Raw genomic sequence first — 16488 nt, 5'->3', positions numbered from 1 at the left:
TAAGACAGTTCTTGTGAAATTGGCAAAGTGATATTTGGAAGCCCCTAGAGGGCTATGGTGAAAAAGGCAATATCCTAAGATGAAATCTGGAAAGAAGCTTTCTGAGAAACTGCTTACGTTTCGGTTAATTCATCTCACAGAGTTACATCTGTATTTCGTAGATCTCTTTGCTAGCCTTATTTCTGTGGAATCTAAGAACAGATATTTCGGATCCCTTTGAAGACTATAGGGCCAAAGGAAATATCCTCCGATAACAAAGAGAAAGAAGCTTTCTGAGAAACTTCTTTGTGTTCTGTGAAATCATCTCACAGAGTTACAGCTTTCCCCTCAAGAAGCCTTTCGCTAAGACAGTTCTTGTGGAATTGGCAAAGTGATATTTGGAAGAACATAGAGGGCTATGGTGAAAAAGGAAATATCCTCAGATGAAATCTGGAAAGAAGCTTTCTGAGAAACTGCTTATGGTTCGGTTAATTCATCTCACAGAGTTTCATCTGTATTTCGTGGATATCTTTGCTCGCCTTATTTCTGTGGAATCTGAGAGCAGATATTTTGGATCCCTATGAAGACTATAGGGCCAAAGGAAATATCCTCCTATAAGAAAGAGAAAGAAACTTTCTGAGAAACTTCTTTGTGTTCTGTGAAATCATCTCCCAGAGTTACAGCTTTCCCCACAAGATGCCTTTCGCTAAGACAGTTCTTGTGGAATTGGCAAAGTGATATTTGGAAGCCCATAGAGGGCTATGGTGAAAACGGAAATATCCTCATATGAAATCTGGAAAGAAGCTTTCTGAGAAACTGCTTACGTTTCGGTTAATTCATCTCACAGAGCTACATCTGTATTTCGTGGATCTCTTTGCTAGCCTTATTTCTGTGGAATCTGAGAACGGATATTTCGGATCCCATTGAAGACTATAGGGCCAATAGAAATATCCTCCGATAAGAAAGAGAAAGAAGCTCTCTGAGAAACTTCTTTGCGTTCTGTGAAATCATCTCACAGAGTTACAGCTTTCCTCTCAAGAAGCCTTTCGCTAAGACAGTTCTTGTGGAATTGGCAAAGTGATATTTGGAAGCCCATAGAGGGCTATGGTGAAAAAGGAAATATCCTCAGATGAAATCTGGGAAGAAGCTTTCTGAGAAACTGCTTAGTGTTCTGTTAATTCATCTCACAGAGTTACATCTGTATTTCGTGGATCTCTTTGCTAGCCTTATTTCTGTGGAATCTGAGAACAGGTATTTCAGATCCCATTGACGACTACAGGGACAAAGGAAATATCCTCCGATTACAAAGAGAAAGAAGCTTTCTTAGAAACTTCTTTGTGTTCTGTGAAATCATCTCACAGAGTTACAGCTACCCCCTCAAGAAGCCTTTCACTAAGACAGTTCTTGTGGAATTGGCAAAGTGATATTTAAAACCCCTAGAGGGCTATGGTGAAAAAGGAAATATCCTCAGATGAAATCTGGAAAGAAGCTTTCTGAGAAACTGCTTAGTGTTCTGTTAATTCATCTCACAGAGTTACATGTGTATTTCGTGGATCTCTTTGCTAGCCTTATTTCTGTGGAATCTGAGAACAGATATTTCGAATCCCTTTGAAGACTATAGGGCCAAAGGAAATATCCTCCGATAACAAAGAGAAAGAAGCTTTCTGAGAAACTTCTTTATGTTCTGTGAAATCATCTCACAGAGTTACAGCTTTCCCCTCAAGAAGCCTTTCGCTAAGACAGTTCTTGTGGAATTGGCAAAGTGATATTTGTAAGCCCATAGAGGGCTATGGTGAAAAAGAAATATCCTCAGATGAAATCTGGAAAGAAGCTTTCTGAGAAACTGCTTAGTGTTCTGTTAATTCATCTCACAGAGTTACATCTGTATTTCGTGGATCTCTTTGCTAGCCTTATTTCTGTGGAATCTGAGATCAGGTATTTCAGATCCCTTTGAAGACTATAGGGCCAAAGGAAATATCCTCCGATTACAAAGAGAAAGAAGCTTTCTTAGAAACTTCTTTTTGTTCTCTGAAATCATCTCACAGAGTTACACCTTTCCCCTCAAGAAGCCTTTCGCTAAGACAGTTCTTGTGGAATTGGCAAAGTGATATTTGGAAGCCCATAGAGGGCTATGGTGAAAAAGGAAATATCCTCAGATGAAATCTGTAAAGAAGCTTTCTGAGAAACTGCTTAGTGTTCTGTTAATTCATCTCACAGAGTTACATCCGTATTTCGTGGATCTCTTTGCTAGCCTTATTTCTGTGGAATCTGAGAACAGGTATTTCAGATCCCATTGAAGACTTTAGGGACAAAGGAAATATCGTCCGATTACAAAGAGAAAGAAGCTTTCTTAGAAACTTCTTTGTGTTCTGTGAAATCATCTCACAGAGTTACAGCTTTCCCCTCAAGAAGCCTTTCGCTAAGACAGTTCTTGTGGAATTGGCATAGTGATATTTGGAAGCCCATAGGGGTCTATGGTGAAAAAGGAAATATCATCAGATGAAATCTGTAAAGAAGCTTTCTGAGAAACTGCTTAGTGTTCTGTTAATTCATCTCACAGAGTTACATCTGTATTTCGTGGATCTCTTTGCTAGCCTTATTTCTGTGGAATCTGAGAACAGATATTTCGGATCCCATTGAAGACTATAGGGCCAAAGGAAATATCTTCCGATAACAAAGAGAAAGAAGCTTTCTGAGAAACTTCTTTGTGTTCTGTGAAATCATCTCCCAGAGTTACAGCTTTCCCCACAAGAAGCCTTTCGCTAAGACAGTTCTTGTGGAATTGGCAAAGTGATATTTGGAAGCCCATACAGGGGTATGGTGAAAAAGGAAATATCCTCAGATGAAATCTGGAAAGAAGCTTTCTGAGAAACTGCTTAGTGTTCTGCTAATTCATCTCACAGAGTTACATCTGTATTTCGTGGATCTCTTTGCTAGCCTTATTTCTGTGGAATCTGAGAACAGATATTTTGGATCCCTATGAAGACTATCGGGCCAAAGGAAATATCCTCCGATAACAAAGAGAAAGAAGCTTTCTGAGAAACTTCTTTGCATTCTGTGATATCATCTCACAGAGTTACAGCTTTCCCCTCAAGAAGCCTTTCGCTAAGACAGTTCTTGTGGAATTGGCAAAGTGATATTTGGAAGCCCATAGAGGGCTATGGTGAAAAAGGAAATATCCTCAGATGAAATCTGGAAAGAAGCTTTCTGAAAAACTGCTTAGTGTTCTGTTAATTCATCTCACAGAGTTACATCTGTATTTCGTGGATCTCTTTGCTAGCCTTATTTCTGTGGAATCTGAGAACAGGTATTTCAGATCCCATTGAAGACTATAGGGCCAAAGGAAATATTCTCCGATAACAAAGAGAAAGAAGCTTTCTGAGAAACTTCTTTGTGTTCTGTGAAATCATCTCCCAGAGTTACAGCTTACCCCACAAGAAGCCTTTCGCTAAGACAGTTCTTGTGGAATTGGCAAAGTGATATTTGGAAGCCCATAGAGGGCTATGGTGAAAACGGAAATATCCTCAGATGAAATCTGGAAAGAAGCTTTCTGAGAAACTGCTTAGTGTTCTGTTAATTCATCTCACAGAGTTACATCTGTATTTCGTGGATCTCTTTGCTAGCTTTATTTCTGTGGAATCTGAGAACAGATATTTCGGATCCCTTTGAAGACTATAGGGCCAAAGGAAATATCCTCCGATTACAAAGAGAAAGAAGCTTTCTGAGAAACTTCTTTGTGTTCTGTGAAATCATCTCACAGAGTTACAGCATTCCCCTCAGGAAAACTTTCGTTAAGACAGTTCTTGTGGAATTGGCAAAGTGATATTTGGAAGCCCATAGAGGGTTATGGTGAAAAAGGAAATATCCTCAGATGAAATCTGGAAAGAAGCTTTCTGAGAAACTCCTTAGTGTTCTGTTAATTCATCTCACAGAGTTACATCAGTGTTTCTTGGATCTCTTTGCTAGCCTTATTTGTGGGGAATCTGAGAACAGATATTTCGGATCCCATTGAAGACTGTAGGGCCAATGGAAATATCCTCCGTTAACAAAGAGAAAGAAGCTTTCTTAGAAACTTCTTTGCATTCTGTGAAATCATCTCAGAGAGTTACAGCTTTCCCCTCAAGCAGTCTTTCGCTAAGACAGTTCTTGTGGAATTGGCAAAGTGATATTTGGAAGCCCATAGAGGGCTATGGTGAAAAAGGAAATATCCTCAGATGAAATCTGGAAACAAGCTTTCTGAGAAACTGCTTAGTGTTCGGGTAATTCATCTGACAGAGTTACATCTGTATTTCGTGGATCTCTTTGCTAGCCTTATTTGTGGGGAATGTGAGAACAGATATTTCGGTTCCCATTGAAGACTATAGGGCCAAAGGAAATATCCTCCAATTACAAAGAGAAAGAAGCTTTCTTAGAAACTTCTTCATGTTCTGTGAAATCATCTCACAGAGTTACAGCTTTCCCCTCAAGAAGCCTTTCGCTAAGACAGTTCTTGTGGAATTGGCAAAGTGATATTTGGAAGCCCATAGAGGGCTAGGGTGAAAAAGGAAATATCCTCAGATGAAAAATGGAAAGAAGCTTTCTGAGAAACTGCTTAGTGTTCTGTTAATTCATCTCACAGAGTTACATCTGTATTTCGTGGATCTCTTTGCTAGCCTTATTTCTGTGGAATCTGAGAACAGGTATTTCAGATCCCTTTGAAGACTATAGGGCCAAAGGAAATATCCTCCGATTACAAAGAGAAAGAAGCTTTCTGAGAAACTTCTTTGTGTTCTGTGAAATCATCACCCAGAGTTACAGCTTTCTCCTCAAGAAGCCTTTCGCTAAGACAGTTCTTGTGGAATTGGCAAAGTGATATTTGGAAGCCCATAGAGGGCTATGGTGAAAAAGGAAATATCCTAAGATGAAATCTGGAAAGAAGCTTTCTGAGAAACTGCTTACGTTTCGGTTAATTCATCTCACAGAGTTACATCTGTATTTCGTGGATCTCTTTGCTAGCCTTATTTCTGTGGAATCTAAGAACAGATATTTCGGATCCCTTTGAAGACTATAGGGCCAAAGGAAATATCCTCCGATAACAAAGAGAAAGAAGCTTTCTGAGAAACTTCTTTGTGTTCTGTGAAATCATCTCACAGAGTTACAGCTTTCCCCTCAAGAAGCCTTTCGCTAAGACAGTTCTTGTGGAATTGGCAAAGTGATATTTGGAAGAACCTAGAGGGCTATGGTGAAAAAGGAAATATCCTCAGATGAAATCTGGAAAGAAGCTTTCTGAGAAACTGCTTATGGTTCGGTTAATTCATTTCACAGAGTTTCATCTGTATTTCGTGGATATCTTTGCTCGCCTTATTTCTGTGGAATCTGAGAGCAGATATTTTGGATCCCTATGAAGACTATAGGGCCAAAGGAAATATCCTCCGATAACAAAGAGAAAGAAACTTTCTGAGAAACTTCTTTGTGTTCTGTGAAATCATCTCCCAGATTTACAGCTTTCCCCACAAGATGCCTTTCGCTAAGACAGTTCTTGTGGAATTGGCAAAGTGATATTTGGAAGCCCATAGAGGGCTATGGTGAAAACGGAAATATCCTCATATGAAATCTGGAAAGAAGCTTTCTGAGAAACTGCTTACGTTTCGGTTAATTCATCTCACAGAGCTACATCTGTATTTCGTGGATCTCTTTGCTAGCCTTATTTCTGTGGAATCTGAGAACAGATATTTCGGATCCCATTGAAGACTATAGGGCCAATAGAAATATCCTCCGATAAGAAAGAGAAAGAAGCTCTCTGAGAAACTTCTTTGCATTCTGTGAAATCATCTCACAGAGTTACAGCTTTCCTCTCAAGAAGCCTTTCGCTAAGACAGTTCTTGTGGAATTGGCAAAGTGATATTTGGAAGCCCATAGAGGGCTATGGTGAAAAAGTAAATATCCTCAAATGAAATCTGGAAAGAAGCTTTCTGAGAAACTGCTTAGTGTTCTGTTAATTCATCTCACAGAGTTACATCTGTATTTCGTGGATCTCTTTGCTAGCCTTATTTCTGTGGAATCTGAGAACAGGTATTTCAGATCCCATTGACGACTATAGGGACAAAGGAAATACCCTCCGATTACAAAGAGAAAGAAGCTTTCTTAGAGACTTCTTTGTGTTCTGTGAAATCATCTCACAGAGTTACAGCTACCCCCTCAAGAAGCCTTTCACTAAGACAGTTCTTGTGGAATTGGCAAAGTGATATTTAAAACCCCTAGAGGGCTATCGTGAAAAAGGAAATATCCTCAGATGAAATCTGGAAAGAAGCTTTCTGAGAAACTGCTTAGTGTTCTGTTAATTCATCTCACAGAGTTACATGTGTATTTCGTGGATCTCTTTGCTAGCCTTATTTCTGTGGAATCTGAGAACAGATATTTCGAATCCCTTTGAAGACTATAGTGCCAAAGGAAATATCCTCCGATAACAAAGAGAAAGAAGCTTTCTGAGAAACTTCTTTATGTTCTGTGAAATCATCTCACAGAGTTACAGCTTTCCCCTCAAGAAGCCTTTCGCTAAGACAGTTCTTGTGGAATTGGCAAAGTGATATTTGGAAGCCCATAGAGGGCTATGGTGAAAAAGAAATATCCTCAGATGAAATCTGGAAAGAAGCTTTCTGAGAAACTGCTTAGTGTTCTGTTAATTCATCTCACAGAGTTACATCTGTATTTCGTGGATCTCTTTGCTAGCCTTATTTCTGTGGAATCTGAGATCAGGTATTTCAGATCCCTTTGAAGACTATAGGGCCAAAGGAACTATCCTCCGATTACAAAGAGAAAGAAGCTTTCTTAGAAACTTCTTTGTGTTCTGTGAAATCATCTCACAGAGTTACAGCTTTCCCCTCAAGAAGCCTTTCGCTAAGACAGTTCTTGTGGAATTGGCAAAGTGATATTTGGAAGCCCATAGAGGGCTATTACGAAAAAGGAAATATCCGCAGATGAAATCTGTAAAGAAGCTTTCTGAGAAACTGCTTAGTGTTCTGTTAATTCATCTCACAGAGTTACATCCGTATTTCGTGGATCTCTTTGCTAGCCTTATTTCTGTGGAATTTGAGAACAGGTATTTCAGATCCCATTGAAGACTTTAGGGACAAAGGAAATATCCTCTGATTACAAAGAGAAAGAAGCTTTCTGAGAAACTTCTTTGTGTTCTGTGAAATCATCTCACAGAGTTACAGCTTTCCCCTCAAGAAGCCTTTCGCTAAGACAGTTCTTGTGGAATTGGCAAAGTGATATTTGGAAGCCCATAGGGGGCTATGGTGAAAAAGGAAACATCATCAGATGAAATCTGTAAAGAAGCTTTCTGAGAAACTGCTTAGTGTTCTGTTAATTCATCTCACAGAGTTACATCTGTATTTCGTGGATCTCTTTGCTAGCCTTATTTCTGTGGAATCTGAGAACAGATATTTCGGATCCCATAGAAGACTATAGGGCCAAAGGAAATATCTTCCGATAACAAAGAGAAAGAAGCTTTCTGAGAAACTTCTTTATGTTCTGTGAAATCATCTCACAGAGTTACAGCTTTCCCCACAAGAAGCCTTTCGCTAAGACAGTTCTTGTGGAATTGGCAAAGTGATATTTGGAAGCCCATAGAGGGCTATGGTGAAAAAGGAAATATCCTCAGATGAAATCTGGAAAGAAGCTTTCTGAGAAACTGCTTAGTGTTCTGCTAATTCATCTCACAGAGTTACATCTGTATTTCGTGGATCTCTTTGCTAGCCTTATTTCTGTGGAATCTGAGAACAGATATTTCGGATCCCTTTGAAGACTATAGGGCCAAAGGAAATATCCTCCGATAACAAAGAGAAAGAAGCTTTCTGAGAAACTTCTTTGTGTTCTGTGAAATCATCTCACAGAGTTACAGCTTTCCCCTCAAGAAGCCTTTCGCTAAGACAGTTCTTGTGGAATTGGCAAAGTGATATTTGGAAGCCCATAGAGGGCTATGGTGAAAAAGGAAATATCCTCATATGAAATCTGGAAAGAAGCTGTCTGAGAAACTACTTATGGTTCGGTTAATTCATCTCACAGCGTTTCATCTGTATTTCGTGGATATCTTTGCTCGCCTTATTTCTTTGGAATCTGAGAGCAGATATTTTGGATCCCTATGAAGACTATCGGGCTAAAGGAAATATCCTCCGATAACAAAGAGAAAGAAGCTTTCTGAGAAACTTCTTTGCGTTCTGTGAAATCATCTCACAGAGTTACAGCTTTCCCCATAAGAAGCCTTTCGCTAAGACACTTCTTGTGGAATTGGCAAAGTGATATTTGGAAGCCCATAGAGGGCTATGGTGAAAAAGGAAATATCCTCAGATGAAATCTGGAAAGAAGCTTTCTGAGAAACTGCTTAGTGTTCTGTTAATTCATCTCACAGAGTTACATCTGTATTTCGTGGATCTCTTTGCTAGCCTTATTTCTGTGGAATCTGAGAACAGGTATTTCAGATCCCATTGAAGACTATAGGGCCAAAGGAAATATTCTCCGATAACAAAGAGAAAGAAGCTTTCTAAGAACCTTCTTTGTGTTCTGTGAAATCATCTCACACCGTTACAGCTTTCCCCTCAAGAAGCCTTTCGCTAAGACAGTTCTTGAGAATTGGCAAAGTGATATTTGGAAGGCCATAGAGGGCTATGGTGAAAAAGAAATATCCTCAGATGAAATCTGGAAAGAAGCTGTCTGAGAAACTGCTTATGGTTCGGTTAATTCATCTCACAGAGTTTCATCTGTATTTCGTGGATATCTTTGCTCACCTTATTTCTGTGGAATCTGAGAGCAGATATTTTGGATCCCTATGAAGACTATAGGGCCAAAGGAAATATCCTCCGATAACAAAGAGAAAGAAGCTTTCTGAGAAACTTCTTTGTGTTCTGTGAAATCATCTCACAGAGTTACAGCATTCCCCTCAGGAAACCTTTCGCTAAGACAGTTCTTATGGAATTGGCAAAGTGATATTTGGAAGCCCATAGGGGGTTATGGTGAAAAAGGAAATATCCTCAGATGAATTCTGGAAAGAAGCTTTCTGAGAAACTCCTTAGTGTTCTGTTAATTCATCTCACAGAGTTACATCTGTGTTTCGTGGATCTCTTTGCTAACCTTATTTGTGGGGAATCTGAGAACAGATATTTCGGATCCCATTGAAGACTATAGGGCCAATGGAAATATCCTCCGATAACAAAGAGAAAGAAGCTTTCTTAGAAACTTCTTTGCATTCTGTGAAATCATCTCACAGAGTTACAGCTTTCCTCTCAAGAAGCCTTTCGCTGAGACAGTTCTTGTGGAATTGGCAAAGTGATATTTGGAAGCCCATAGAGGGCTATGGTGATAAAGGAAATATCCTCAGATGAAATCTGGAAAGAAGCTTTCTGAGAAACTGCTTAGTGTTCTGTTAATTCATCTCACAGAATTACATCTGCATTTCATGGATTTCTTTGCTAGCCTTATTTCTGTGGAATCTAAGAACAGATATTTCGGATCCCTTTGAAGATATAGGGCCAAAGGAAATATCTTCCGATAACAAAGAGAAAGAAACTTTCTGAGAAACTTCTTTGTGTTCTGTGAAATCATCTCACAGAGTTACAGCTTTCCCCTCAAGAAGCCTTTCGCTAAGACAGTTCTTGTGGAATTGGCAAAGTGATATTTGGAAGCCCATAGAGGGCTATGGTGAAAAAGGAAATATCCTCAGATGAAATCTGGAAAGAAGCTTTCTGAGAAACTGCTTATGGTTCGGTTAATTCATCTCACAGAGTTTCATCTGTATTTCGTGGATATCTTTGCTCGCCTTATTTCTGTGGAATCTGAGAGCAGATATTTTGGATCCCTTTGAAGACTATAGGGCCAAAGGAAATATCCTCCGATAACAAAGAGAAAGAAGCTTTCTGAGAAACTTCTTTGTGTTCTGTGAAATCATCTCCCAGAGTTACAGCTTTCCCCACAAGAAGCCTTTCGCTAAGACAGTTCTTGTGGAATTGGCAAAGTGATATTTGGAAGCCCATAGAGGGCTATGCTGAAAACGGAAATATCCTCATATGAAATCTGGAAAGAAGCTTTCTGAGAAACTGCTTACGTTTCAGTTAATTCATCTTACAGAGTTACATCTGTATTTCGTGGATCTCTTTGCTAGCCTTATTTCTGTGGAATCTGAGAACAGATATTTCGGATCCCATTGAAGACTATAGGGCCAATGGAAATATCCTCCGATAAGAAAGAGAAAGAAGCTCTCTGAGAAACTTCTTTGCGTTCTGTGAAATCATCTCACAGAGTTACAGCTTTCCTCTCAAGAAGCCTTTCGCTAAGACAGTTCTTGTGGAATTGGCAAAGTGATATTTGGAAGCCCATAGAGGTCTATGGTGAAAAAGGAAATATCCTCAGATGAAATCTGGAAAGAAGCTTTCTGAGAAAGTGCTTACGTTTCGGTTAATTCATCTCACAGAGTTACATCTGTATTTCGTGGATCTCTTTGCTAGCCTTATTTCTGTGGAATCTGAGAACAGATTTTTCGGATCCCTTTGAAGACTATAGGGCTAATGGAAATATCCTCCGATAACAAAGAGAAAGAAGCTCTCTGAGAAACTTCTTTGCGTTCTGTGAAATCATCTCACAGAGTTACAGCTTTACTTTCAAGAAGCCTTTCGCTAAGACAGTTCTTATGGAATTGGCAAAGTGATATTTGGAAGCCCATAGAGGGCTATGGTGAAAAAGGAAATATCCTCAGATGAAAACTGGAAAGAAGCTTTCTGAGATACTGCTTAGTTTACTGTTAATTCATCTCACAGAGTTACATCTGTATTTCGTGGATCTCTTTGCTAGCCTTATTTCTGTGGAATCTGAGAACAGGTAGTTCATATCCCATTGAAGACTATAGGGACAAAGGAAATATCCTCCGATTACAAAGAGAAAGAAGCTTTCTTAGAAACTTCTTTGTGTTCCGTGAAATCATCTCACAGAGTTACAGCTTTCCCCTCAAGAAGCCTTTCGCTAAGACAGTTCTTGTGGAAATGGCAAAGTGATATTTGGAAGCCCATAGAGGGCTATGGTGAAAAAGGAAATATCCTCAGATGAAATCTGGAAAGAAGCTTTCTGATAAACTGGTTAGTGTTCTGTTAATTCATCTCACAGAGTTACATCTGTATTTCGTGGATCTCTTTGATAGCCTTATTTCTCTGGAATCTGAGAACAGATATTTCGGATCCCACTGAAGACTATAGGGCCAATGGAAATATCCTCCGATAACAAAGAGAAAGAAGCTTTCTGAGAAACTTCTTTGTGTACTGTGAAATCATCTCACAGAGTTACAGCTTTCCCTTCAAGAAGCCTTTCGCTAAGACAGTTCTTGTTGTATAGGCAAAGTGATATTTGGAAGCCCATAGAGGGCTATGGTGAAAAAGGAAATATCCTCAGATGAAATCTGGAAAGAAGTTTTCTGAGAAACTGCTTAGTGTTAGGTTAATTCATCTCACAGAGTTACATCCGTATTTCGTGGATCTCTTTGCTAGCCTTATTTCTGTGGAATCTGAGAACAGGTATTTCAGATCCCATTGAAGACTTTAGGGACAAAGGAAATACCCTCCGATTACAAAGAGAAAGAAGCTTTCTTAGAAACTTCTTTGTGTTCTGTGAAATCATCACCCAGAGTTACAGCTTTCCCCTCAAGAAGCCTTTCGCTAAGACAGTTCTTGTGGAATTGGCAAAGTGATATTTGGAAGCCCCTAGAGGGCTATGGTGAAAAAGGAAATATCCTCATATGAAATCTGGAAAGAAGCTTTCTTAGAAACTGCTTACGTTTCGGTTAATTCATCTCACAGAGTAACATCTGTATTTCGTGGATGTCTTTGCTAGCCTTATTTCTGTGGAATCTGAGAACAGATATTTCGGATCCCTTTGAAGACTATAGGGCCAAAGGAAATATCCTCCGATAACAAAGAGATAGAAGCTTTCTGAGAAACTTCTTTGTGTTCTGTGAAATCATCACCCAGAGTTACAGCTTTGCCCTCAAGAAGCCTTTCGCTAAGACAGTTCTTGTGGAATTGGCAAAGTGATATTTGGAAGCCCCTAGAGGGCTATGGTGAAAAAAGAAATATCCTCATATGAAATCTGGAAAGAAGCTTTCTGAGAAACTGCTTACGTTTCGGTTAATTCATCTCACAGAGTTACATCTGTATTTCGTGGATCTCTTTGCTAGCCTTATTTCTGTGGAATCTGACAACAGATATTTCGGATCCCTTTGAAGACTATAGGGCCAAAAGAAATATCCTCCGATAACAAAGAGAAAGAAGCTTTCTGAGAAACTTCTTTGCGTTCTGTGAAATCATCTCACAGAGTTACAGCTTTACTTTCAAGAAGCCTTTCGCTAAGACAGTTCTTTTGGAATTGGCAAAGTGATATTTGGAAGCCCATAGAGGGCTATGGTGAAAAAGGAAATATCCTCAGATGAAAACTGGAATGAAGCATTCTGAGAAACTGCTTAGTGTTCTGTTAATTCATCTCACAGAGTTACATCTGTATTTCGTGGATCTCTTTGCTAGCCTTATTTGTGGGGAATCTGAGAACAGATATTTCGGATCCCATTGAAGATTATAGGGCCAAAGGAAATATCCTCCGATTACAAAGAGAAAGAAGCTTTCTTAGAAACTTCTTTGTGTTCTGTGAAATCATCTCACAGAGTTACAGCTTTCCCCTCAAGAAGCCTTTCGCTAAGACAGTTCTTGTGGAATTGGCAAAGTGATATTTGGAAGCCCCTAGAGGGCTATGGTGAAAAAGGAAATATCCTCATATGAAATCTGGAAAGAAGCTTTCTGAGAAACTGCTTACGTTTCAGTTAATTCATCTCACAGAGTTATACCAGTATTTCGTGGATCTCTTTGCTAGCCTTATTTCTGTGGAATCTGAGAACAGATATTTCGGATCCCTTTGAAGACTATAGGGCCAAAGGAAATATCTTCCGAGAACAAAGAGAAAGAAGCTTTCTGAGAAACTTCTTAGCGTTCTGTGAAATCATCCCCCAGAGTTACATCTTTCCTCTCAAGAAGCCTTTCGCTAAGACAGTTCTTGTGAAATTGGCAAAGTGATATATGGAAGCCCATAGAGGGCTATGGTGAAAAAGGATATATCCTCAGATGAAATCTGGAAAGAAGCTTTCTGAGAAACTGCTTAGTGTTCGGTTAATTCATCTCACAGAGTTACATCTGTATTTCGTGGATCTCTTTGCTAGCCTTATTTCTGGGGAATCTGAGAACAGATATTTCGGATCCCATTGAAGACTATAGGGCCAAAGGAATTATCCTCCGATTACAAAGAGAAAGAAGCTTTCAGTGAAACTTCTTTGTGTACTGTGAAATCATTTCACAGAGTTACAGCTTTCCCCTCAAGAAGCCTTACACTAAGACAGTTCTTGTGGAATTGGCAAAGTGATATTTGGAAGCCCATAGAGGGCTATGGTGAAAAAGGATATATCCTCAGATGAAATCTGGAAAGAAGCTTTCTGAGAAACTGCTTAGTGTTCGGTTAATTCATCTCACAGAGTTACATCTGTATTTCGTGGATCTCTTTGCTAGCCTTATTTCTGGGGAATCTGAGAACAGATATTTCGGATCCCATTGAAGACTATAGGCCCAAAGGAAATATCCTCCGATTACAAAGAGAAAGAAGCTTTCTGAGAAACTTCTTTGTGTTCTTTGAAATCATCACCCAGAGTTACAGCTTTCCCCTCAAGAAGCCTTTCGCTAAGACAGTTCTTGTGGAATTCGCAAAGTGATATTTGGAAGCCCCTAGAGGGCTATGATGAAAAAGGAAATATCCTCATATGAAATCTGGAAAGAAGCTTTCTGAGAAACTGCTTAGGTTTCGGTTAATTCATCTCACAGAGTTACATCTGTATTTCGTGGATCTCTTTGCTAGCCTTATTTCTGTGGAATCTGAGAACAGATATTTCGGATCCCTTTGAAGACTATAGGGCCAAAAGAAATATCCTCCGATAACAAAGAGAAAGAAGCTTTCTGAGAAACTTCTTTGCGTTCTGTGAAATCATCTCACAGAGTTACAGCTTTACTTTCAAGAAGCCTTTCGCTAAGACAGTTCTCTTGGAATTGGCAAAGTGATATTTGGAAGCCCATAGAGGGCTATGGTGAAAAAGGAAATATCCTCAGATGAAATCTGGAAAGAAGCTTTCTGAGAAACTGCTTAGTGTTCGGTTAACTCATCTCACAGAGTTACATGTGTATTTCGTGGATCTCTTTGCTAGCCTTATTTGTGGGGAATCTGAGAACGGATATTTCGGATCCCATTGAAGTCTATAGGGCCAAAGGAAATATCCTCCGATTACAAAGAGAAAGAAGCTTTCTTAGAAACTTCTTTGTGTTCTGTGAAATCATCTCACAGAGTTACAGCTTTCCCCTCAAGAAGCCTTTCGCTAAGACAGTTCTTGTGGAATTGGCAAAGTGATATTTGGAAGCCCCTAGAGGGTTATGGTGAAAAAGGAAATATCCTCATATGAAATCTGGAAAGAAGCTTTCTGAGAAACTGCTTACGTTTCGGTTAATTCATCTCACAGAGTTACATCAGTATTTCGTGGATCTCTTTGCTAGCCTTATTTCTGTGGAATCTGAGAACAGATATTTCGGATCCCTTTGAAGACTATAGGGCCAAAGGAAATATCTTCCGATAACAAAGAGAAAGAAGCTTTCTGAGAAACTTCTTTGCGTTCTGTGAAATCATCTCCCAGAGTTACATCTTTCCTCTCAAGAAGCCTTTCGCTAAGACAGTTCTTGTGGAATTGGCAAAGTGATATTTGGATGCCCATAGAGGGCTATGGTGAAAAAGGATATATCCTCAGATGAAATCTGGAAAGAAGCTTTCTGATAAACTGGTTAGTGTTCTGTTAATTCATCTCACAGAGTTACATCTGTATTTCGTGGATCTCTTTGATAGCCTTATTTCTCTGGAATCTGAGAACAGATATTTCGGATCCCATTGAAGACTATAGGGCCAATGGAAATATCCTCCGATAACAAAGAGAAAGAAGCTTTCTGAGAAACTTCTTTGTGTACTGTGAAATCATCTCACAGAGTTACAGCTTTCCCCTCAAGAAGCCTTTCGCTAAGACAGTTCTTGTTGTATAGGCAAAGTGATATTTGGAAGCCCATAGAGGGCTATGGTGAAAAAGGAAATATCCTCAGATGAAATCTGGAAAGAAGTTTTCTGAGAAACTGCTTAGTGTTCGGTTAATTCATCTCACAGAGTTACATCCGTATTTCGTGGATCTCTTTGCTAGCCTTATTTCTGTGGAATCTGAGAACAGGTATTTGAGATCCCTTTGAAGACTATAGGGCCAAAGGAAATATCCTCCGATTACAAAGAGAAAGAAGCTTTCTGAGAAACTTCTTTGTGTTCTGTGAAATCATCACCCAGAGTTACAGCTTTCCCCTCAAGAAGCCTTTCGCTAAGACAGTTCTTGTGGAATTGGCAAAGTGATATTTGGAGGAACCTAGAGGGCTATGGTGAAAAAGGAAATATCCTCATATGAAATCTGGAAAGAAGCTTTCTGAGAAACTGCTTACGTTTCGGTTAATTCATCTCACAGAGTTACATCTGTATTTCGTGGATCTCTTTGCTAGACTTATTTCTGTGGAATCTGACAACAGATATTTCGGATCCCTTTGAAGACTATAGGGCCAAAAGAAATATCCTCCGATAACAAAGAGAAAGAAGCTTTCTGAGAAACTTCTTTGCGTTCTGTGAAATCATCTCACAGAGTTACAGCTTTACTTTCAAGAAGCGTTTCGCTAAGACAGTTCTTTTGGAATTGGCAAAGTCATATTTGGAAGGCCATAGAGGGCTATGGTGAAAAAGGAAATATCCTCAGATGAAAACTGGAATGAAGCATTCTGAGAAACTGCTTAGTGTTCTGTTAATTCATCTCACAGAGTTACATCTGTATTTCGTGGATCTCTTTGCTAGCCTTATTTGTGGGGAATCTGAGAACAGATATTTCGGATCCCATTGAAGATTATAGGGCCAAAGGAAATATCCTCCGATTACAAAGAGAAAGAAGCTTTCTTAGAAACTTCTTTGTGTTCTGTGAAATCATCTCACAGAGTTACAGCTTTCCCCTCAAGAAGCCTTTCGCTAAGACAGTTCTTGTGGAATTGGCAAAGTGATATTTGGAAGCCCCTAGAGGGCTATGGTGAAAAAGGAAATATCCTCATATGAAATCTGGAAAGAAGCTTTCAGAGAAACTGCTTACGTTTCGGTTAATTCATCTCACAGAGTTACATCAGTATTTCGTGGATCTCTTTGCTAGCCTTATTTCTGTGGAATCTGAGAACAGATATTTCGGATCCCTTTGAAGACTATAGGGCCAAAGGAAATATCTTCCGAGAACAAAGAGAAAGAAGCTTTCTGAGAAACTTCTTTGCGTTCTGTGAAATCATCTCCCAGAGTTACATCTTTCCTCTCAAGAAGCCTTTCGCTAAGACAGTTCTTGTGGAATTGGCAAAGTGA

Source organism: Macaca mulatta, chromosome 10 (genome assembly GCF_049350105.2).
Source record: "Macaca mulatta isolate MMU2019108-1 chromosome 10, T2T-MMU8v2.0, whole genome shotgun sequence".
Taxonomy (NCBI): Eukaryota; Metazoa; Chordata; class Mammalia; order Primates; family Cercopithecidae; genus Macaca; species Macaca mulatta.
The sequence above is the reverse complement of the archived record's forward strand: the minus strand, read 5'-3'. Positions refer to the sequence as shown.